This window comes from Gymnogyps californianus, chromosome 3, assembly GCF_018139145.2.
Source record: "Gymnogyps californianus isolate 813 chromosome 3, ASM1813914v2, whole genome shotgun sequence".
Classification (NCBI taxonomy): Eukaryota; Metazoa; Chordata; class Aves; order Accipitriformes; family Cathartidae; genus Gymnogyps; species Gymnogyps californianus.
Genome location: NC_059473.1, coordinates 49689182 through 49712712, shown reverse-complemented (window position 1 = coordinate 49712712; position 23531 = coordinate 49689182). Strand labels below are relative to the sequence as shown.

General features: G+C 40.5%; 1 long non-coding RNA gene across 1 annotated transcript in view; it reads right to left on the bottom strand.

Moving 5' to 3' along the window:
- Positions 1 to 427: 427 nt before the first annotated feature.
- LOC127015275 (uncharacterized) overlaps positions 428 to 23531 on the bottom strand; it is a 33052-nt gene continuing 9948 nt past the window's right edge. The window contains exons 2-4 of the long non-coding RNA XR_007766314.1: positions 11884 to 12080; positions 2248 to 2336; positions 428 to 566 (exon numbers count right to left, since the gene is read on the bottom strand). This is a non-coding gene — a long non-coding RNA (uncharacterized LOC127015275). The remainder of the gene's footprint in view (positions 567 to 2247; positions 2337 to 11883; positions 12081 to 23531) is intronic.

The window sequence follows — 23531 nt, the reverse complement described above, 5'->3', positions numbered from 1 at the left end:
ACGTCGGGCAAACTAATCAGACTTTCTACATACTCTGGCATACAGGCTTCTTTTTTATTAAAATAATTGAAAGAAGATTACTTTGGATTTTGGTGTTTCATATCTCTATTTGAAATGTACTTCAGTTTTCCTTTTTCTAGAGCCTGGGATATTTTTTGTTTAATAAGCAGGAAAAAATGTGATAAACAGAAGAATTATGCTAAAGGAATAACACCATATTGCTGGGCTTGATTCTCAGGTGACACAAATGAGCACAGCTGCATTGATTTTAATGTGTTACACACTCCTACAGCACTTAAAGGTTTGGATTCTTTTGCTGCCTTGTTGCTGGCATTTTTTGCAATCAGTTTTGGTTTGGGGTGCTCCCCCCCCCCCCAGCTAAACTGCTTAAATATTCAGATATGAACAACTGTGTAAGAAACCCAACTTTCTGATTTTATATCCTCAAGTTTTTCTTTGAGCTGTGAACTATGACAGCCCTGTGGAATCAGCATCCAAAAGTCTTTACAGTCCTGTTGGTTCTTTAAGGCCCCATGCTTAATTAGTTTATTCTGTAGTCTTCTAATCTGAGAAAGAGAATATAAAAATACTAGATTATTTAATACTCAATAACAACAACAAAACAAGTAAAAAGATAGCAAATACCTTGCTAAATGCCAGAAGATGTGTTAGAGACGTACTTAGGAATGAGAATACCCTAAGATATACTAAGCTTCCCCTTGAAGATGGGGCAAATCTGTCCACTGTTTTTTGATCACCATCTACCTACTCAGGGGAAAGCAGCTTAGATGCCTCTTTTTTTCTTACAGATCATGATCCTTCAGGAATTACAGAAAAGGGCTCCCACATTAGTTAGATGTGCTTTTCCTGAGGTCAGCCTGCAAAGTGGAAATCTGCCCGGCTGCCTGTCAAGGACAATTTTAGACCCATCTTCCTTCCCTCTCTCCAGTACCTAGGTAAGCACAGATTAAATATTTGGAACTCAATATCTAAATCCCAGTCTTCTACACTGGGTGAAGTTTCCTTCACCTCTTAGTAGCTTCTAAACTTGATGCCTGATAAAGGAGAGCTCCAGATGGTGTTATCTGGAGTGGTAACACAAAATAGCATGAGATAATACTCTGCAGACAGTGCATCTGCAAGGTGGACAAGCCAAATGCATACGGAAGAGACACGTATGTGAAACAGAGCTGAAATGACAGTCAATGGTAATCAAGGAATTAGATTTATGTTCCCAGACAAAATGCTCTGTACTTCATTGAAACCTTCTCCCACATTGTCTGGTTTGCCTCTGAGGGCATCTCAAACACCGACTGAAATCTAACGTATTACTGCTATAGAAGTGGCTCTCAAACATAGCCTTATCACTAACAAACTGATTCAGTTCTTTGCAATTATATTATGTTTCCATATATCAAGCTGTATACCCCCGTCAACAGAGGGCAAATATCTAAAAGTTATTCTTCAGAGGTATGCAGAGTAAGAATTAGTTGCTAAATTGAGATATAGGTATTTTTTTCTCAGAAGTCTGCGTTGCTCTCTAGGATTACTGAAACTAAATCTTCCTTGACACCACTCAAAAAAACCCCAACCCCACAACCCAGTGTAGGAGAAGCAGATGATTCAAGATTATGGGATTAGGATGTTTTTACTAGTTCTAATTCTTTCTTGATCAGTAATGTGTATACACGGTTATTCACCACAAACTATTCGGTGGCCTAGTTAAAAACAGCAGTTTCACTCCTTTTTCCCAGCAGGGAGGTGTTCACACTGTAGCTGGCACTAACAGGCTGTCTTGTTAGGGAAACCAAGGACAGAGCAAGCAAAGGGTCTGAAACATTGACCTGGATAGTTTTTTTTGTTAGTCCCTTTGGATTAGAACAGAAAAAAATACCACTAAACCAGACGGTGGCTGTGTCACATGCGGGAACTCTTTTGTAGGGAAGTTCTGAGCATGCAAAGTTTCGTTCTTCCTCATCTTTCACAGACCACTCACAGGTATCCCACAAAAATTGAGATTTATGGGAGAAATGGACATTTTAGGAAAACAGATGATTAAAAATAGACTGGTATTATTTGAGGTATTTTTTAAATGTCTAACCGTGCAAAGCCTTGCAGTAGACAAAGTCCCAGATGTTTATATTGCATAATTTTCTCAGCTATATAATTAATATATATTCTAATAAATCAGATAATTTTCCAAATTCAAGAACAATATCCAAAGCAAATGTAACTTTTGAAGCATACCAGATAATTACAGGACTGAGGAATAGACTCGAGGTACTTAGCATTGTGAGACAATCTGCAGCACGGCACTTGATGTCCAGGGATGTGCACTTAAAAGCAAAATAAAGTTTTGGTCAGTATTTTTTTTTCCTTCCAGTAGCCGGGAAACAAAGCACAAAACAAATGACAAGTAAACATTCAGCCACAGGAAGCCATTAACAACAGTGGGCACCAATTAGGACCCAGCAGGTATCCTTTACACCGCCTGGTGCTCTAGCTCCTCCTCAAATACTTTGGCATAACACTCACAAACTCAGGCTTAGGAAACAACAGGCTGTTTCATTTACTCAGCAATTTGTAGCCACATATTCCTGCTGATAGGCCCATAAACCTGTTTGTAGTCTTCTTCTGTTTCCCTTCAAGTTTGTGTCATTAGAAACTACAATTACTGTCTGTCCAAAGAGAATACTTTTCAGGAAAGAAAATAAAATTGATCCCTTTCCTCTTTGTCTCTCTCTCCTTTTCAACTTCTCTTTTGGAGGAGAATGCACAACACAATGGCTGATGTCAGGAAAATCAGCTCACAGAGAAAATATTTGTGAATTCTCAGATTTTGCAACAAGGATGTTATTTTTTCAAAGCACAGCCTTTTTGGCAGAACAGAGTGAAAAGGATATTGTTCTTAAAATTAAGCCATGGCCTTAAATAATTAATAAAGAACCACATAAAATATATTCTACTTCAGCCAAAAACATTCCACAAAATATATGCAATTTTGAGATCCTTATATCAATTATAAGCTATTTTGTATCTGCTATCCAAAGAACCTCAATAAATTATCCAAGCCTTTTAAAGTCAATCACAGATTGTGTCTCACATTATTAGGGTAAAAGTGCAGAGTTTTATTAAAATGTGACACAAACTAGATTCTTATTTTTGCATCTTAAGATTGTAAAACAAAAAAAAGCAGGTTGGAATCTCCCAAACCAAGATTTTGCCACTTTGCCACTGTTTTGCCAAAACGAAGAAGTACTTTCGCAGCATTATACCACTGCAAAAATCAGAGGCAAGCCAGAATCCAGCCCAGAGAACCGAGAGCTCTTTCCAGTGTGTGTCACGATATAACGTGATATGGGTGGAACGATCCACTTGGCTCCACTAAATTAACCTTGCCTTTTCAACCGCCAACAGCCGAGGTGCTCTCACGTGCCACTTCTGCTTCCATCATCGCTGCTAGATGAAAGTTAACCAAAACTCCATCAGCTCATGTTTGATCATTTCTTGATGCTTTTGGCATTACAAGAAAATAAGGAAAGCAGACCGCAACTGTGCAGATTCAGAGCTCTCCATGTCAGGTCAGACCCCCTGCCTTCAAGACATGCTTCTCTCTCTTTAATTTTCCTTCATTTTTAATAATTTTGGGTTTTTTTCCCCCCTCGTCTCTGCCATTTTAAAAAAATCAAAGTGAACATCAGCAGATTAGTGAGTTAGTTTCCAACAGCACTTTATGTTAAATCCCTACTGGCTGTTGGCAAAGGTGTGCCCAGCTACCTATCCTCTAGCTCCCTACACCACCTCTGCTGACGGTTCTTGCCAAAGCTCCCAACTCCTGCTCCTCCGACAGCCTGCCAGAGTAGTTCACTTGTAGTCTCTGCATGCAGCAGCTCCCACAACCTGCACTGAAAAACTTCAGCGACAGTGGAATAAACTGCAACAGAGTTCCCAGGATGCCTGTCTGATGAGTTTCAAAGAATAACCAGCTATATGGCTTAAGCCTCGTGACATGTATCTCCGTATTGCTGTACAGCTGTGCAGTATAGAGGTGTCCTTATGGTTCCCAGACATTGGCAGCCTAGAATTCAGAAAGATAATTCAGAAAACCCCTGCAGTCCCTGTGTGTATCCACAGCTTACCTGGCCAGTGCTCATGTCATGGGAAGTGGCTAGCAATCACCGACTACTGTGACAGCACTGCAGCTGAGTTCTCACTGCTGCTGCTTTGCAGCTCAGCACTTCAAGGAGACCACATAGCCACCAAGGTACAGAATTCAGTACCTGGCCTGTTCCTCTTGGCTCAGCGGGGAACCAAGTGCTGAAGGCTCTGCATGCTGGAGGACAGGAGCACCGCATAACTGAGGTTCCTTGGCAATACAGAAAAACATTACACATGGGGAAACCTAGGTACAGCCAGCTTGCCCACTGCCACAGATCTAGACCTATCACAGAATTGAATTGAGCTGGGCTCTGCTGGCATGCAGCTCCATGAATGCATGCGAGCTCAGACATCCTCTTTCACAGCCAAAAGGATACAGCTATGGTGGACACTTACTGAATCTTCATAACGAGGATTATTTATTCCATTCGAGCGAGATTAGCCTAGATTGGCCTTTCCCAGGTACCAAACTGGTGGGAGTTTCAGTCATTACAGTGAGAGCTGCCCTGTTCCTCTGTGGGAACTACTGTGTCTACGTAACTGTATCTGCATATATACATTTCAGTTTTGTCTTACTACTTCTCAAAAAGAAATTTGGGACACAAAATTATACGCTTAAGTACTGATCACTTAAGCGTACACAAATCCATACACAAAACACCAACTAATAAGAAAGGCGGTATTATTTGTACAACTATGTGCGTATATATAAGCAATCCTTTCAGCACTAAGAAAACATATTTCAAAACTGCAACTTATACACTGAGATCAAAAGAGGTAGTCTCCCTGGTCTATAGCCACCTACAAATCAGGTGGCTCGTCGAAGCCAGTCATCTAGGCTCCTTCTGTAGTCAAGCAAGAGAGATAAGTGCCTCCAGATTGCCATTTATCCCATTCTAGGATAGGCGAGTAAAACAGGTGAGATGAATCACCCTGGCGTTGCTATCGGCCATGTGGGGGAGGAGGCATCTTAGATGACTAGCTTAGGAGAGATACTTCACTTTTAGCAGTAAATGTTAAGAGGAATCCCATGCTACAAGATTAGGGAGGATTATATAGACTCACACACTTGTGAAAAATTCACATTATATTTGGGCTCACAAAGAAAATCAAACTTTAAATTCCCTGTGGAAAAAAATCATCATAGAGTCTCTATCCTTCAAGCTGTAGATCACTTAATCTATTATAGTCAGAGCATTTGGGGGTTTTTGTATGTTTTCCTAAAGAAATAAGGTTCACACTGTTCTGCTTTCCCAAGCAAATGAGTGTTTAACATTCTGAATGTTAAGAAATTACTTGTTGCAAACCTGTTAGCTGATTTCATTTAAATATGACAGATTTTAAAAAGATTAAGAAGATTAAGATTAAAAAAATCTTAAACATTTTGTGGGAGCACGTTACCAAGTAAAGGACAGATCTGTCAGTGCTGGCCAAAGGGGAAAGCTGGGAACATGGCATCACCCCAGAGACCAGAGAAGAAGCCGTAAGAGCTGTCTTGAGGCACAAACCCAGAGGAGAACCTTGTTTAGCTCACTGCTCCCATTCATCCGACACCACAGTGTCAATTAGAGACAATAGTTTTTCACATCTGTTGCTCTTCAGCAGTGCAAGGTTTCTGTTTAGATTTAGCATAATATTCATGCAAACAGTAAGAACGGCTTTTGTTAGTAGTAACTCTCAATGGTACCTCTTGCACTACTAAAACAGATAGCATTGTTTCTTTTTCTCCATGCTAGCTAAGCATGTGCTAGCATTCACTACTTATAAATGTAGGTAAGTCCACACAAACAAAAACCTCAGAACAAAAAACTGCTCAGACCAACTGGACACAGTTTGCAAGTTGCTTTAAACCACTAATATTTACTTTAAATAGGAAACGATATTTAATACTTTGATGAGATTCACACCTGGCATTCTTGCAAGGCTAGCTGTCAAAGGAATTGAAAAATTCAGGTTTGTGCCAGTAACATACATAATCTTCAGTCACTGGGTGCCCAGTTTCTCCCTGCACAGGAAAGACAATGTGCTACTTCACAAGCCCTGAATAAACTAAACTCAAAAATAGGTTGAGAAAGGGGCAGACAGTGCACTTACTGTTTTTCTCTGTTCATTTCCTACTGTCTTCCCCTTTAGGATTTTCCCTTCTCATGTTAATTATTTGCAAAATGAGGAGAAAGCATAAAAATGTGATTAAGTGAGGACCTGATTGAAAGTGGTCATAAATTCTAGAAGTCAGAGCCTGGTCTCACAAAGCAAGTAAAATGTAGCCATGAGATTTGCCTTTCACTGCGTTGCTGTGGCTGGTTGAAAAGATTCACAGATACCTACCAGCACGATATTGATATTTAGGTGTTAATAAGTAACTGTCACGGTCACAACTGAAACGTTGGCCTACGTACAGTATTTCACATTTTGTGTTCCTTTAAATATAGCTGCAACCCTGTCATGCTAATAATCTTATTGAAATCCAAAATGGTTGAGGAGAGGAGCAAAACCTTTAATTTCCTTGTTAGTTTACAACCATTTCACCTGCCTTATCCCGGTGTCTGGTGCTGCATTCCAGTAATTCAAGCACTGGGAAGGCTAGAGAGATGTAAAAGGACCGTAAAACAGAAACACCGGGAGACACCACGGAGATCAACAGGTCACACACTACAGTTTTACAGCCCCAGTTTCGAACAATGCTAGCTCACAGACAGTCAAAGCCTGGGCATCTGCAAGCAATGAGCAGAGCAAAACAGCGTCTACGCTATGTACACCCACTTGCTTCCACTCTCCATAACCTATTACATATATACATTCCTATGCAGAGCAACTGCGAGATTTGGGTTTGGGAAGGTAGTGAACTTGAAGCATTAAGGCACATATTTAAATGCCTTGCTTCACTGCAGACATACTCTGTGGGGGTTTTCTCGTAATACCCACTACACCCAACAGAGAAACAGATATTGGCAGGTCCTCTGCTGGAGCAGAACCCTGCTCTCTGTTTCCCCTGCAGTCAGTTTTTCCCTCTTCCTCCTCAATATTCTCCAAAATTTTTTCTTCTGAAGAAAACACCTGAGGAAAAATTCCAAAATTACCATCCTTTGCTCCTACAGACTTTTATTTTTTAACACAGACTGGCACAACCAGGCCTGCAGTCTATAGGTTACTTTATTTCCTCAAAATAAATAGCTGTCACGATTAAAAATGAGTGATTGTTTGCTCACGTATCAACGCATTACATACCCGAGCTAAAGATTTTAAGTCCTAATACCGTTTTACAGACTCCATCAGTACAAATGACTCAACAGGATCAGGAGTTTCACACCTCCTAAGATGCACTGCAGACACTTTAAAAGCAATGAAATGAGCAGATTCTGGGTGCACATCTCAGGCCACATCTACATCAGCACAGCACAGCGGAAGCTGAACCTGCAGAAGGAAAGTCAGTGCTGAGGAGTCAACATCCACTTTGGGATTTTTACTTTGGGCTACCTCTAACCCGAATCTACGGACCGAAACACCCACTAGCAGCTGGCACGCACAAGGCAAAGCACATCCTCCATCCATCCGTCTGACCTCAACCCCACTCCATGATGAGAGGCGCCGAGTGCCAAGGGGGGACAACTAAAGTACATTGCAGGTCTGAACTAATTAGCTCTAAAGACTTTCGCTATGTAAATATTAGTATTTTAATGTATCTCAAGTATTTCCAGTTTAAAATGGTAGGGATAAAGCTGATTTAAAGTTTGTCAGCAACCATGGTCACTTGTTTAAATACGCTTATTTTCATCACCACTGCTGTTTTCCTGCTCTACACCCAAAACACTCCAGGGCCCCCCATGTCCATGCAGACATGCCAGTCAATGAACATGAGTGCAATTAGACATGTACAGACCTTTACATCAAAAGAGCTGAGGTGACATTCATTTCTACAAATGTGGTCTCCTCTACAGATAGATCTTGGGCAGAAAAAAAATTGTGGGTATTTTTCAATTTTATTTTATTTCCATATTAATCTGATTGGCGTTATATCCATGTATACAACTCACTGTGGAAAATATTCACTTTAAACAAGCTTAAGATACTGGAACAGAAGAAAACTTGAGCTGGTGTTTCTTTTTAGACTTCAAGGCCCCCGTGACACAGTTGACAGGCGACAAAAAGTTCAAGTATTTTGTGTGTGCAGGCCCAGGCAGAGGAAGCCTATATTTTCTGGTCACCCATGTATTTATTTGACATTAACATACAGTGGGAAACTGCAATGTGGAAGCCCTGAGCAATAATGTGCGAGGAACTCCTGTAAAAAGAAGTATTAGCATACTTTTACAAATCTGAATGACAACTTAGTAATTGGATACAGTGACTTTTCCACACAGGCTTCCAGACCCATTGGCACACGAGTGTGGGAAGAGCTTGCCTGGAGGCTGCTCCTGCTGGTTCTGCAGCACAGTTACCAGCAGGCATCGGGCTGCAGGCAATTCAGGGGACACTTTCACTGGCGGCTGCGAGTCAGGAAAATGAAGGGGAAAAATGTTTCTTAAAAAAAAAAAAATCTTGAAGAACGACATACAAAAATAGATTTTTGGTGGTTTGAACAGCATAAAGCTATTGGAAACTGCTGCTGAAATGTTAAATTAGATTTATTTAAAGGACATAAATAGCTGGTCTGATTTTAAAAGCACACACTTCAGCTTCCATTGTCAAATGAAGCTTTTCTCAACCCTCAAGCTTTAACAGAATTCCCCAATTTTTTTAAACAATTCCTAACAGTGTATGAGGCACACTTAAGACTTTGCTAGGCACCAGACAAAACAGCGTATGCAAGGACCTATCCTATCCCCCTCCCCACCTGCAACTCTCAGCTTGCTTTACACAAATGCCACCCTGAATACGATTCCCATTCTGGCAACTCCTCGTGCTCTGCATCCTTCCCCTGCACACAGAGTGCCACAATTCCTGACAACTCATTCAAATGATTCTTGAGCCCAGGCCAGGCTCTCAGGCTTAACTTTTCAAACCAGCTTGGACCAAGAACAGTTAGGAAACACACTTTTCCACAGCCAGTTGCCACTGGACTCCCATAACATCACAGGTTAAAAAATAGTAGTAGTCAAGTGGTAGTCTGACTACTAGTGCAGGGAAAAATATTATGAGATGTGTATAAGCTGACAAAAATCGACTTACCACATTTCCAAAATGCAGTGTGAATATAAAAGAGTCAGTACTGTACTTGGGAAGTATTTTTTCTTTTCTGCCTGACAAAATTAACAGGGTGTTTCTCTATCTGCCTGGGAAAAGGACAGTGCTTAACTAGCATCAGACTGCAGTCTACATGACTTTACAACTAGAACAGTCTCTGAGCACCAAGCTGCACTGGTTTAGAAAATACTTAAATGAAACACTGAATTTTACACTTGTACAAACCTCTTATTTCAGCTTAATAGTGAATTATATTAATTCAGCCTAAATCAACTGCTTACTAACATGAGCTAAACAGAAGTAATTTTAAATTGCAATGAGTGTTAAATACAAGGTTTTTCCACGGCATTATCTAAGTCAGTATTAGACCAACTCGAGTTTTAGAGGTAATTTTGTAGTACATATAAAGCACTAAAGTACTCAGAAACAAGTATGCTGCTATTGTTCATATAAATAAAACAAAACTTGTAACACAGTGCAGCCTTTGCAGTCCTTTCTTTATAAACATTTGATAAAATACAAGTGAACATACTCTCTACTCAATATTTCCCTAACCTTTACCTATAAAGAAAAAAAGCCCCAGATGGTTCAATACTTTTTGAATTAGTATTTTACACAAGTCAAAATTAAGATTCATATGTCATGATTAAAGCAATTCTCTCTCAACGGTGACTGTGTCGCTCCAAAAATAATTCGATACAGTATTCCCCTGTTAAGTATGGAGAAAAGTGTTTCCTTTAGAAGAGGAAATTCTCTTAAGGAAGTTGTTTTAAGCTAAATAAAAGTTCAGGATGAAGCCAGCAAAAGGTGTGAAGGATTTCTCTTTGATTTCCCAGCTTGTGTATTTGGGCTCAGACACAGACTACATTTTATGCACATATTAATAGGATGCTAATAAGCCTACAACTCTACTTTAACAGGGACCTGTAGAGACAACCCGATATGTGGCACCAGATATACTAGCTGTCTTAAGCAGAAGATTTATTTCCCTCTCGCGCAGGGAGAGAATCAGACTACATATTTTTAATTACAAGTTCAGACGAAAACGTCTTGCAAAGTTAGACTGTTATTTTTGTTGGAGTGTTTCTCAGGTAAAGTAACCTTCAAAAGATCAAGATAGAAGCCAAGCCTTTTAGAGTAACTAGGAGCAGCTGTTGCTCTTCACTGGTAATCTTATATGCAAAATAAGGCCTCTCAGTTGCAAAACTGCTTAAATTACTAGGTCATGAAAACAATCCTAGTATCAAAATCATGGAGCACAGAAATTGGCAGCATGTATTTAAATAGCTTGCTCCATGCAAAACTTTGAGAGAGATCCTATCTAGTTGTAAACTTCACAGATATTTCAAAGTTACATCTTTTAGTTTTTTTAAACGACACCTGCAAAATTTATAAAAGTGATACAAAGAGAAATAAAAAGTAGTAGGTAAGACTAATCTCAACCATGTATATATCCTAGTTCATAGCTACCCTTAAAAAAATAATCCAGAAATTACATCTAGTAGCATTTTAAGAATTAATTTAACCACACATTCAAACAAGTCTTCCATACATCTCCCCGCAAACAACTTTGTTTTTCACCATTTCAACTTTCTTTTTCATATTTCTTGAAGAACAAAAATAGAACAACTTTGCTTTTATCATCAGCCACTAAAAAAGGTCTTGTGCTTAAAAATCACACAAAAAATTGAATTTAAAAAAAACCAAAAACAAACCACAAGTGATTTCTGTTTGAATTTGGAATAAAAATCCTGGAAAATACTGATTGTTCTTAGTCTGTTGACACAGAAACTTCTCCCTTGTATTAACTGTTGTTTTAATGCAACTTAAAAAAAATCATAACAAGGATTTATTTTGTTGTTTAAAAAAATTCTATATGACTTAAGCATTTTACAACATTTTTTTTCCTATATATATTCATATTTCCAGCCTAGTCAATTGGCCAGCATGTATGTGCCCAGCCACTAGTAACTCTCTGTCAAATACCTTCTCCGGTCCTGGGAAGGTTCTCAGCTTTAAATTTATTTCTGTCAGCTCAAGGCTGTACTGATAGTATTTGGTCCATTTGATTTCAGCAGCCAACAAAAAACTGGACAGTTGTCAATCATCAGTTACTCTTATTTGTCAGCTTGAAGAAAGTCTAGCAGCCTTTCTATTTTTAATGCAAAAGCCAATAAATGAGTATAGTTCTGAAATTACAAAGCAGTTTATTAATTTGAATGTTGGCTAATATGGAATTCCCCTCCCCTTCCCTGCCATTTCTACACAGCGAGTTTCATCTGTTCACTTGACCTTCTTCTCAAGAGAATGAAAAGAGCAGAAGCAAAGTGCCACCCAAAGACATCTCATGACTGCGTTGCAAATGATTCAAAATGCCCTTGTGTCCACGCAATTGACTTCAGATGACTCCCATAAAAGTAATCAAGCATATTCTGAAATGAGGCACCCCACACTACTACAAAGGTGCTGTTCCTCATGTACATGCCTGCAGCCATCACGGCACAACGGTTTACACAAAGTTGTTCTTTTTTAAAATCTCACCTGCTCACATGACCACTGCGCTGGAGAGAAGTCTCTCACCCTCCTCTCGCTGGAAGTCCAGCTTTCAGAAGACACATACGAAGGTCCAGAGCTTCAGGCATCGGATTCTCTTGCAGAGGAAGGAGGACAACTCTAGGGGACGGTCACAGTGTCTTGAAGGCTGTGCTGCAATGCTTGTGTGACTGGTTACAGTTACACTGAAAGAATAGCAACAAGTCAAGTAACTACTAGTACCTCTTGCAAATCCACTTTGTTTTCCCAGTTGTATGACCTAAAAAGCCAGGGTGTGGGCTGAAGGGAGGAACATTTAAATCTTCAGAAAATGGGCTAGCCATAAACCAGAGCTCAATCAACAATACAGGTTGCATGTAGATATATATACGTGCTGGTGTAACATACAAAATACATACAAATGCACTACTGGTTGCGTTCGGTACTGCAGGCAGCGAGATGTGAAGAGCAAGTGTGCCTGCAGCATTTGGGCAGGTGTCCTTCATCACTTCGGGCGTCATTCAGACAGTGCTCCAAAACCATCTTGCCTTCCTGGTTCAAGCACTATCTTTTGAAACCAGTACAGTCTTTATTATGTCTGCCTAACAGCATCCTAAACCTCATGAAGCCAGCCTACATGTCCAAAGTCAAGCCAGGTTTCTCCCAATAGCTTGCCAACCATTCTTGTCAACCTTGATGGGCTCAGTTCAAATTCTGACATGTGGCAGCTGTTAAAGAGCACATGGGAGGAACTGAATCCACTTAAGCAATGGCTGAATGCTTTGTGGGGAAGGGTCCTAGATATTTGAATTATTAGGAAATGCACATTATCTGTAGGCAATGCCAACCCCGCAATCAAAGCTGAAATTATAGCATTTCTGGGTAAACACAAGCTAATTTTGATCTCTGCTGTCAGGGACCCCAATATCAGAGCAGCTGCAGCAATTCCACCATTAGGGAAATTTGTGAAAGCTCCTCGGGGCCACAGTGTGTATCTTACCATCACTAGCCCCAACCTGGGTCCTGCCTGCTGCCTCCGACCAGGCCTGACACCTGAGCTAGCAGACGATCACCTTTCTCCATCAGCCTGCTCAGGACTTGTTTGCAGTGCAGATCCTCTCAGCATAAACAACATACAGACCCCACCCCAAGGTAATAACAAAGCATTACCTTTGGGAAGATGAGATGCTGATTTACACTGAGGTGAACCTGCTGAAGTCAGCAAGGAAACTAACCTTGGCAAATGCACTTCACACAGCCTCAGGACAACTCAAGTTTGCTAACTGCCCTGACACAAAACAACACCTTTTTCACCAGGGAAGACAAACTTTAGCATCCCACAAGAAGAATCTTAAAGGGTCTGGGAGCACTACTGGCAACTGTATTGTTCTTTCCAGGACAAAAGTAAATAATAAAGAAAGAAAGAAGAAAAAAAAGGAAACCCCAAGTTACAACAGCTTATCTTATTTGATCTGGGGCTATTTAGCTTCAGAATAATAAGCTTGCTTTCATTTGCATCACGAAAGTGCATTTTTCTCTCATCAGACTAGTGGATAAGTGAAACCACAAATGTCATTTTTTCTGTGAAAACAGTCCATATTTTAGAAGATAGATATCATCAGGGTACAAAAATATATTCTATGCAATGTCTAGATTTTAAAACCTGGAGAATAGAAGAGGAAGTGCTCTTCATTATTTACAAATTAAACACCTTCTGTTTGGAGACTTTCTTCTTTCTCTGATTTTTCTTCAATTTTACTTTTCAAAGAAGTTTCAATCTACCATTCAAACAGAAAACCAAATCCCAGCTTTTCAACCTATTCATTTGTCTTGCAGTGTCCAATAGATGTTAACCATGCTTTATTGACCACTGTAAGGTTTGCCTGTGAGAGCTGATGCACTTCATTTATCCTGCCCTACATTGACAGTCATTCCTTTGATTTTTCAATTCCCCCTCTGTCAGGACTAGGCTTGTCAAGACACGAACAGCAACAGACATCCTATGAACTTGAAGAGAAGGCCAAAGCATAAGAAAGATGAGAGAAGCTGCTGGTCTTCATGGTCTTGAAATGAAAGACATGAAATTATTAGAACAGGAAACTGAAAATGGACGTTCACAGCTTCAATACAAATAACCTCAGTTTCTAGGTTTATATTTCTGATATTATGTATTTTATATACATAAAATATATCACATCATTAAGAATGTGGCAAGACCAAAAACTACAGGAAAAGTAATTATCAGAGTCGAATTAGCAATGTGCCACATAAAGATCTCTATTTTATGCAGCATTTGAAATGCATGCTGAGCTTGAGGTCTGTAGGTACCAAAGACTGCCCTGAGCAGGGATACTGCCCCTTCCTGAGCTGAGGCCAGAATGATTGCTCAGTTCTAGAATGGATGCACAGACAAAGACTTCTACTTCTGGCAGCAAACGCTCTGTTGACCTCTCCGTTATTTTAAAACGTAAGCATCACGTATCTGTTTTGGTTTACTTAATTTTTTTTCTTCAGAGTCCTCAGGTTGATTAATTATATTTGATGTTACAACAATTCACCTAAAATTTCAAAACAAAAGAAATGCTTATTTTTGAAAAAGGTATGAATGACACATGTCAGCTTAAAAATAAAGTTCAGTTGATGCCTATGAGAAGATCATAAATGTTTGGAAGAACCTATACTTCAAATTAATGTAATTTACAGAGTTAATTGTTTTCCTTTTTATTTGCCATAATAATCAAGGCAGATATTTTGAACTTAAGTTTTATTTTCCTAATAAACTAATGTAAGAATATTACGGAATTAGGAATTTATATCTAAAAATTTTGGAATTTAAAATGTTTGCATTTACTTCCTCCCAGAAGGCATCTTAAACCACGTTCTACCATTTGTAATTACACTCAAAGAAACAAAGGACAGGGTGGGGGGAGGGGAAGAGACCATTACTCCTGATCTTTTGGGAGCCATGTAATCACATGTTTAAAACACTCCTAATCATAGACTAGAATACCAGATTGGAAGGGACCTCAAAGATCATCTGGTCCAACCTTTCTTGGCAAAAGCACAGTCTGCACAAGATGGCCCAGCACCCTTTCCAGCCAAATCTTAAAAGTGTCCAATGTTGGGGAATCCACCACTTCCCTGGGGAGATTATTCCAATGGCTGATTGTTCTCATTGTGAAAAATTTTCCTCTTGTGTTCAACTGAAATATCCCCAGGAGTAACTTATACCCATTACCCCTTGTCTTTTCCATGTGACTCCTTGTAAAAAGGGAGTCTCCATCTTCTTTGTAGCCACCCTTTAAATACTGGAACACGGTGACAAGGTCTCCCCTAAGCCTTCTTTTCTCAAGGCTGAACAAACCCAGTTCTCTCAGCCTTTCCTCATACGGCAGGCTTCCCAGTCCTTTGATCATCTTTGTGGCCCTTCTCTGGACCCTCTCTAGCCTGTCCACATCTTTTTTGTGTAGTGGGAACCAAAACTGAACACAGTATTCCAGGTGTGGCCTGACAAGCGCTGAGTACAGTGGGATAATGAGTTCATTATCTCTGCTGGTGATGCCCTGGTTGATGCAACCCAGCATCCTGTTGGCTTTCTTTGCTGCAGCAGCACGCTGTTCACTCATGTTGAGCTTGTTGTCCACCAGGACCCCCAGGTCCCCTTCTACAGAGCTGCTTCCCAGTCGGGTAGATCCCAGCCTGTGCTGCACTCCTGGATTATGTTTTCCCAGGTGCAAGACCTTACATTTGTCTTTGGTGAACTTCATAAGGTTCTTGTTAGCCCACTCTTCCAGCCTATCCAGGTCATCCTGCAGGGTGCCTCTCCCTTCCAAAGTGTCCACTTCCCCACTCAGTTTGGTATCATCAGCAAACTTCATCAAGTTTGCTTCAAGCTTCAAGGTTACACTTGATCCCATCATCCAGATCACTTATGAAGATATTAAACAGCATTGGGCCCAATATTGATCCCTGGGGGACCCCACTTGTGACAGGTTGTCAGTTTGAAAAGGAGATATTTACCACCACCCTCTGGGCGCGGCCTGTCAGCCAGTTCCCCACCCACTGCACAGACCACTTGTCTAGACCGTAACACATCAGTTTCTCTAGGAGGAGGCTGTGGGAAACTGTATCGAAAGCCTTGGAGAAATCCAGGTAGACAATGTCCACCGTTCGCCCAACATCAACTGGGCAGGTTACTTTGTTGTAGAAGGCGATCAGGTTTGTCAAGCACAATTTGCCCTTGGTGAATCCATGCTGGCTTTTCCCAATCACGTGCTTCATTTGACTTGTGATAGCCCCCAGGAGGATTTGTTCCATAACTTTCCCCAGGACTGAAGTAAGACTGATGGGCCTATGATTTCCTGGATCCTCCTTTAAGTCCTTCTTGTAGATGGGAGTGACATTAGCCTTCTTCCAGTCTTCTGGGATGTCCCCCAATCTCCACGACTTCTCAAAGATTATGGAGAGCAGCTTTGCAATGACATCAGCCAGCTCTCTTAACACCCTCAGGTGGATATTGTCAGGGCCCATCGATTTGTAAGGGTCAAGCTCCTGTAATAGTTCACATACCAACTCTTCCTTCACTGATGGTGGGTCTGTGTTTGCATCAACCTGGATCTTTGTTCCCAAGGCCTAGGGCCCAACAGTGCTGGTAAAGACAGAGGTGAAGAAAGTGTTGAGAACCTCTGCCTTTTCAGGGTTGTTGGTGACTAATTCACCTCTCCCATTTAACAGCGGGACAATATTTTCCTTCTGTTTCTGCTTGTTGTTTACATACCTGAAGAACCCTTTCTTGTAGTTTTTGACATCTCTGGCCAATTTTTATTTGAGCTGAGCTTTTGCTTTTCTAACTGCATCTCTGCACGCCCTGGCAATGCCCTTGTAGTCCTCACCTGGTATTCATCTGCTTTTCCATCTCTGGTACTCTTCTCTTTTGGTTTTGAGCAGACTCAGAAGCTCGCAGTTAAGCCAAGGGGGTCTCTTGCTCCACCTGCTTCCCTTACATTTAAAGGGGATGAACTGTTTTTGTGCTTCCAGGAGAGCGTTCTTGAAAAACTCCCAGCACTTGCTAGCTCCTTTATCCTCCATGGAAGCTTCCCACAGAATCCCTCCCAATTGAGCTCTGAGGGAGCTGAAGTTTGTTCTTCTAAAATCTAAAACCTTTGTCTTAGTACTAACCTTCAGTGTGCTCAGCAGGATCCCAAACTCCACAATATTGTGATCACTGCAGCCGAGGCTATCACTAACCAAGATACTACAAAGCAGGTTTTCTTGGTTTGTGAGTAGCAAGTCCAGCAGTGCCTCATTCCTGGTTGGCACATCTAACATTTGTATGAAGAAGCAGTCCTCTACGCATTCCAGGAACTTGATGGATGACATGTGAGCTGCTGTATTGTTCTTGAGCAATGAATCAATGAAACATAGCATGAAAGAAACACTCAAGGTTCACACATTTTCCACCACGCTATGTGTTGCATACAATGCTGCAAAGAACTGTAAGAACATCACAGAAAAAAACTGAAAAAATCTAAAATAATCCTGAAGCCCACAGGCTCCACCCAAGCTGCCTTCAGAATAAGCAGGAGATGTTCCCAAGCAGCCTGTAATATTGAGAGAAATACCCACTTACACTCTGCTTTAGTTTTTGGAAGCAAGCCTCCAAATTCTTTGATGTGGGGTTTGACTAGACTGGCAATGCCAGAACAATACTTCAGGCAACATGGGTAGGCTTTGCTGGAGGACGAATGGAGAGATGGGATGGCTTTGCTACAGTGTCAATCAAAGAAGAGCCCGTGGAAGCTGTGAGCAACAGTTCAGCCACCTGCACAAAACCATGTTAACAAGGGTAGAAAGTAAATGACAAAATCCTGCAAAGTAAGTGGCAGGTGAAAAAGGAACAAGGAAAATATTTATTGCACACTGGTGATCCAGCGTCTGTGGTAGGAATGGAATATGGAAATGGAGTTCAGGACATACATGCCATCTTATACAGCACTGTTTTGACTAAGGTATAACAGCAGAATCAGAAACCATGTAGGCTTTGTATTGGTGAAATGGTGCCTTTGAGATGTGCCAACACCCTTTCGCAGGTACAGCTGCTTCATCTGCCAGGGCACAAGTGCACTAAGGCTGTGCTTTACTGAGGCTCAAGTTGGCAGAGCCTTTGCCGGTGAAGCCAGCCCAGGGTCATTTTCTAGGACACAAGTATCATCACCCTGGGGCCTCTGCACAGGACAGCCACCACCCTGAGGGACCCACCACCACAAAAGACGAAAACCACCACCACCTAGTGAAGGTCCGGATCGTGTGGTTACAAGGGGGAAACTCAGATTGCTGATCTTTCCATTGCAACCTGCCAAGGACCCGACACACAAATAATGCTGCAGATTTACAAGCAATAGCGAAGCACCATACTTCCCAGCACAGGGAATGCCCCTTGCCTCCTCTACTAGGGTAGTTCAGCTCTTACCTACTTCTTCGCAGTGCTCAGGTGCCTGTGAACCCCCCAAAGGTTCAGTGCAAGATTATTCAGATAGAATAACCACCTGATACACAAGATGAGTACCTCCCCATAATGAGATTACAAAGTGCTGCGGCCAAAGCAGAGCTGTGCCATCAAAACACGTCCCACACCGTGCAGGCTGTTACTCCAACAAGTCAGGCTGCTGAAGGCTGCCTGCAGGATGAGTCAGTCCTCAAGAACCTCCCAACAAAGGCTGAAGCATTTACCCTGAGGTAAAACGTAAACACTTGTGCCATGATATGATCCATTAATAGATGATAAGCCATGGTACTACCTTCATTTTTCTTCCCCTCCCTCCCTAATTTGTCTATTTTTTCATCTATGTTTCAGTATATTGCTTACACAGCTTATGTACTGGGAAAATTGTACTAGTTCTCTAAAAAAAAAAAGAGTCTCCAATCCAAGTAACAGCACATAGCATGATTAACTCACTATTCATCTATAGAGACTATGGACTTGAACTGAATTTTCAGTTTAAGACAAAAATGAGGAAACAAAAATAAGAACATAATAATATATTGCATACGTTTAGTTATGTTATGCTCTGTAAAGAAACACGTTTTAGCAGATTTTTATAGCAATTGCTTAGAATATCACATCCCATACCCAAGTAAGAGTAAGTTTTGAAAGGGGAAGATGTAAGATAGGGAATGAAAAGTCCTGATGGAAGAAGTCTAAAAATAAATAAACAAACAAACCTGACATTTGGGTTAGGCTTTCTTGTTGGTTTTTTTTTTTTTTTTTTTAATAATGAAGTTGAAAACACACAAAATCCCCAAATCCCTCCCAGCAAACCAAATCTAACAACAATAATAAATGGAATAAACCTCAAAACCAAACTCTTGGCTCGGCATGGGAGTGCTGAGTTTGGATGCTACAGTATCCATTGGGTTTTCTGAGGCTGTTCAGGGAAGCTGCTGCTCGCACTGTGCAAACTTTTTTGTTGCAGGTTACCTTAACATTGAGACCAAAGTTGTTTGTTTTTTGGTTTTGTTTTTTTTTTTTTTTTTAAAAAAAAGGGTGTAATGGCTTTGGACAACTAGTTAAGCAGCCTGTTTCCCAAAAGTACTGATGACCCAGGAGCTCCTATTCACTTCAAAGTGTAGGATTTGGGGATGTTTGTTGCTTTAAGATTTATGGTCTCCCTACATCCTAACTGAGAGATTCAAGAAATTACAACTAGTAGCTCATCTCCATTAAAATTAGAAAGAAGTGCTAGACTGATTTGTGGCATCTGTTCCAGAGGCCAATGTGTTCATCTCTTCACAGACCCTGCCAGAGGAATAACCATTATGAAGAAATGAGGATACCCCAGGGAAAGCTTTGCTAAAGGGCAACAGGGCACCCCACCGCAAAATCCACGAGCTGACAGAAGCAGCAGCACATGAGAGAGAGGAGAGGCCGAGAGCTGCTTCTGCCTGCAGGCTAGTACTAAACAAACAAAATATTATTCAGCTCACTGCTCTGACAATATTCCTGTCAGTGAGGCAGCTTAACAAGATTTTGTAAAAACAGAATCACAAGCTGGGCAGTAACAGTCCAAGACAGCATGTGGAAATTGATAGCTAAACAAAGTAACACCATCAGGAGCAAAAACCTTGATGCATACGGCGGGGGAGGGGGGGAGAATTCTTACCACGTAACAAAGCTGTTGTACAGCCAAGCTGACAGACCAAACCTACAAAACTTATACAAAAACCCTAACATTTAGATATTGATGTCCACTGGGATTTTGGGGACTGGCAAACCCCAAAAATAAACGTGTTATTTCACTCAAGGCAGGATTGTTCCCCAGTGCTTCCTGAAAATACGGCATGCTTCACCCGTGAAAGTTTTGGAGGGCTTTCTCCCCTTCTGAGGAAAAAAAGTAGCAACTGCGAAGGAGTAAGAGTCCATAAAAGGATGCCACTGTTAGCAACCTGAGTGACAGACAGGAAGGAGATTTCCACAATTGGCATTTGGTGAATTGCAAGCTATAAAAACTGTTTGGAGATTGCTGGGTTGTCTGCGGTTTCTAGGCCCAGCAGTTTAATTCTGTCTGTTACTAAAAGATCTTAGTTTATTTAAAAGATTTATTTCAGAATTTCTTCATATACAGAATTAAAGCAAGAAAAGGGAACAAATCACACTTCTTACTCTTAATAGGTTACATTTTCAGTGACTGCATAAATAGAAAAGTGGTTTTAATATCTCGCATATCTTTGCATCTATCACTGGAAAAAGTAGTTACTTACTATTGTAGTTACTGTTACAAACTGCCTTCCTTCCATTTTGCCTGATTTATTTTGCTTTTATTGTGCTTAGTGTTGTATACAGTCATTTTTTCTGCTTTTAAATCTGCTTAGTCTTTATTATTATGCATAAATTGCTGAAACATGTATGCATCTATGCTGAAGTCACACCTTAATAATCCAGGCCCTCAGTGCCCATTTGTCCATTTTAGATGAACTGGAGATAGAAAATCCTTTCCTGCACCAAAAAAGCTTTCAGAGGAAAACATAAGTAAAGTCTTTCTGAAAACAAATTTCTTCCTGCAATTCAAAGAATTTCATACATCCATCGCAGTGGAGGTAGGGAAGAGATTTGCCCTTCTCTTCATTCAGCACAAAGTCAAGTCATAAGAGCAGATGGAAGTCTTGAGAGATAGAAATGAATTTTTAAGGCTTAACATTCAGGCATTAAAAGACAGGGTATTTAAAAAAAAAAAAAGCTGCTTTCTTTTTTGTTCTTCTGGAGCTGTTAAGTGATACAGCTCCACCACCACCCTGCTAGGCAATCCTTCTGCAAGGCAATGCCCAGCCGAGTCGGACGAAGACTGTCATAGGTACAAGCATCGCCGCTCTCTTCTGTTGAAGGGAGCACCCTGTTTGACCACACCAGCTCTGCTTAACTAATAATGACTCTACAAAGGCAGGTTTTTGACATCTGCTTTCAAACTGTCTCTCTTAATGGGATTTCTCAGTCATCTTGGCTACTTTGTTTCTTGTCACAAACTGGCTTTCCAACAGAACTCCCTAACTGGAAAAAAATGTACTAATTTCCAGTAATAGAAACCATGTAGATCCTCCCATGAACACACCAGTCTTATTAAATGTAATAAATATTGGCTACACCCTTCCTGCTATGTTACCCTCTCTGCCCAACATCCTCATGCCCCTCATCTTCACACTTTTTTCCTTTTTTTGCTCTTCAAGATTTTGTTTGACCCTAAACAAAAATCAGACATTGGGATCTGAATTCTCTGCTTTTGAATTTCCCTGTTCAGCAAGGTAGCACGCATTTCTCTGCCTGTAGAGATCCTTATACATTTTAAGGTGGCACTGGGGTGGGGGGGGTGGGGGGAAGTAGTCGGTCTCATTAATTTATGCTTGGCAGATTTTTTGTTAAATACATGTATTTTTCATCTTTTATCAACATATATATATCCTGGATAGATGTAAGATAAAAGGAAAAGCTGAAGGAGCTTGAGTTGTTTAGCAAGTTGAAACTGTTTAAATTATAAAAGCCCTTTGAAAAGTCATTTCACGTAATTGTTTTATTGTGTCTTTAAAAGGGAAGAGACAGACTGATCTTTGACATATACCTAAGAAATTTATCTGCATTATATTGTTAAAAGAAACTAGTTAATGCAACAAAGAAGACGAGGCATAACTTTCCTTTCCTCATAGTGTTATGGGGCTCTTAGGAGCAGATACATACTAACACTTCTATTTGATATCACTACTGGTTGGCTAAATTGGAAATTGAGATGTTCTGGACACAGAGCAAGTGAATACAAGCAAAAATGCCTCGTACACAATACTTTACAAAGAAACATACAGAAAAGTTGTAGACCAGTAGTAACTGCTTGAAGGTAATGTCCATAGTGGTGGGTTTTTTTTCCTGGGGAAAAGGAAAGGCACCAGCAGGTTTAGTCCATGAACTCTTCTCCACCTCCAATTTCTGGAAGCCTCTTTTCTCTAAATGCAACTAGAAAGAACTTGGGCAGGAGGCTTTTCTTTTTTAGATGGTGATATACTGCTAGCTTGTACACGCTATTATCTGCACACTTTCAAACTCCAGACCATAAATATCAGAAAGTAGTATTTTCCAGCTACACACAACTGGCAACTCCTGCAACTCCCCAGTAGATGGCAACGTTGATCTTACTTTCATTTAGTAACACTTGGTGCCCACCCACCTACCCCCGAAGAATTTACCCACAACAGAATTCCCTCCTTTGAGCTTCAGATACTCGCATGCCTTGGAGCCCACTTTCACTCCATACACGTGTCTTTTGAGTAACGTTTACAATTTGTTTCTATATGCTGCCCGAGCCTCTGTGAGTTTGGATTATTAACTGCCTTAATATATGTGTTCCTATATGTCACATATCCCCAAAGAAGATGTGCAGAGAAGTGATTTAGGCTGCCTAATATGCTAAATAGCAATGTATACTCAGAGATACAGTAAAAGAAGGAAAAGAAAAGCCATACAAATTCGCTTTTTGAAAGAAAAGTACATTCAAACTTTCAACAGAATAAAAGGTGCCTTTTTAACTGTGTACAATTACAATATCTGGCACTACAAAATTATAGGTGTCATACTAGTGCATGCTACTGTCGTGCAAATGGCATGATGGTACAGGCAATAAAGGCAAATCTCTTTTAGTTATCAGCAATGCTTGAGTTGAGACACAGGGAAGTCAGCTTCTGAATTCCCCCTGTGCTCTGTTGGAGGAAATGCAGAGGTGAGCATTAACCATAAGAAGATATTAAGAGTATCCCACAGCACTGACTACAAAAGGGTTTAAAAAAAAAGTCTTCTGATAGATCACTTATTTGCATATGCCATTATGCAAATAAATACTGATGAATACCGTCCCTCTAATGTCTAGGCTAATCAAGGTCAGCTATCGTTTGATGTATAGGTGAATACTCTATACTGACAATGGCCAAATAACTCCCTACCAGCCTTACTCTACAGACTCTCACCTGTTAGCTGTTGAAAACAGTGAGTGCTACAGTAACAGTAAGATACCACACCTAAAAATCTCATCTTCCTTCCCTTAGTCTTACTATGTAGGTACAACAGGAGGTTTTTTTAAGACTGTCTTCAGCCTTAGGCTATATTGTCCAATTTTTCTCTTGCCCAC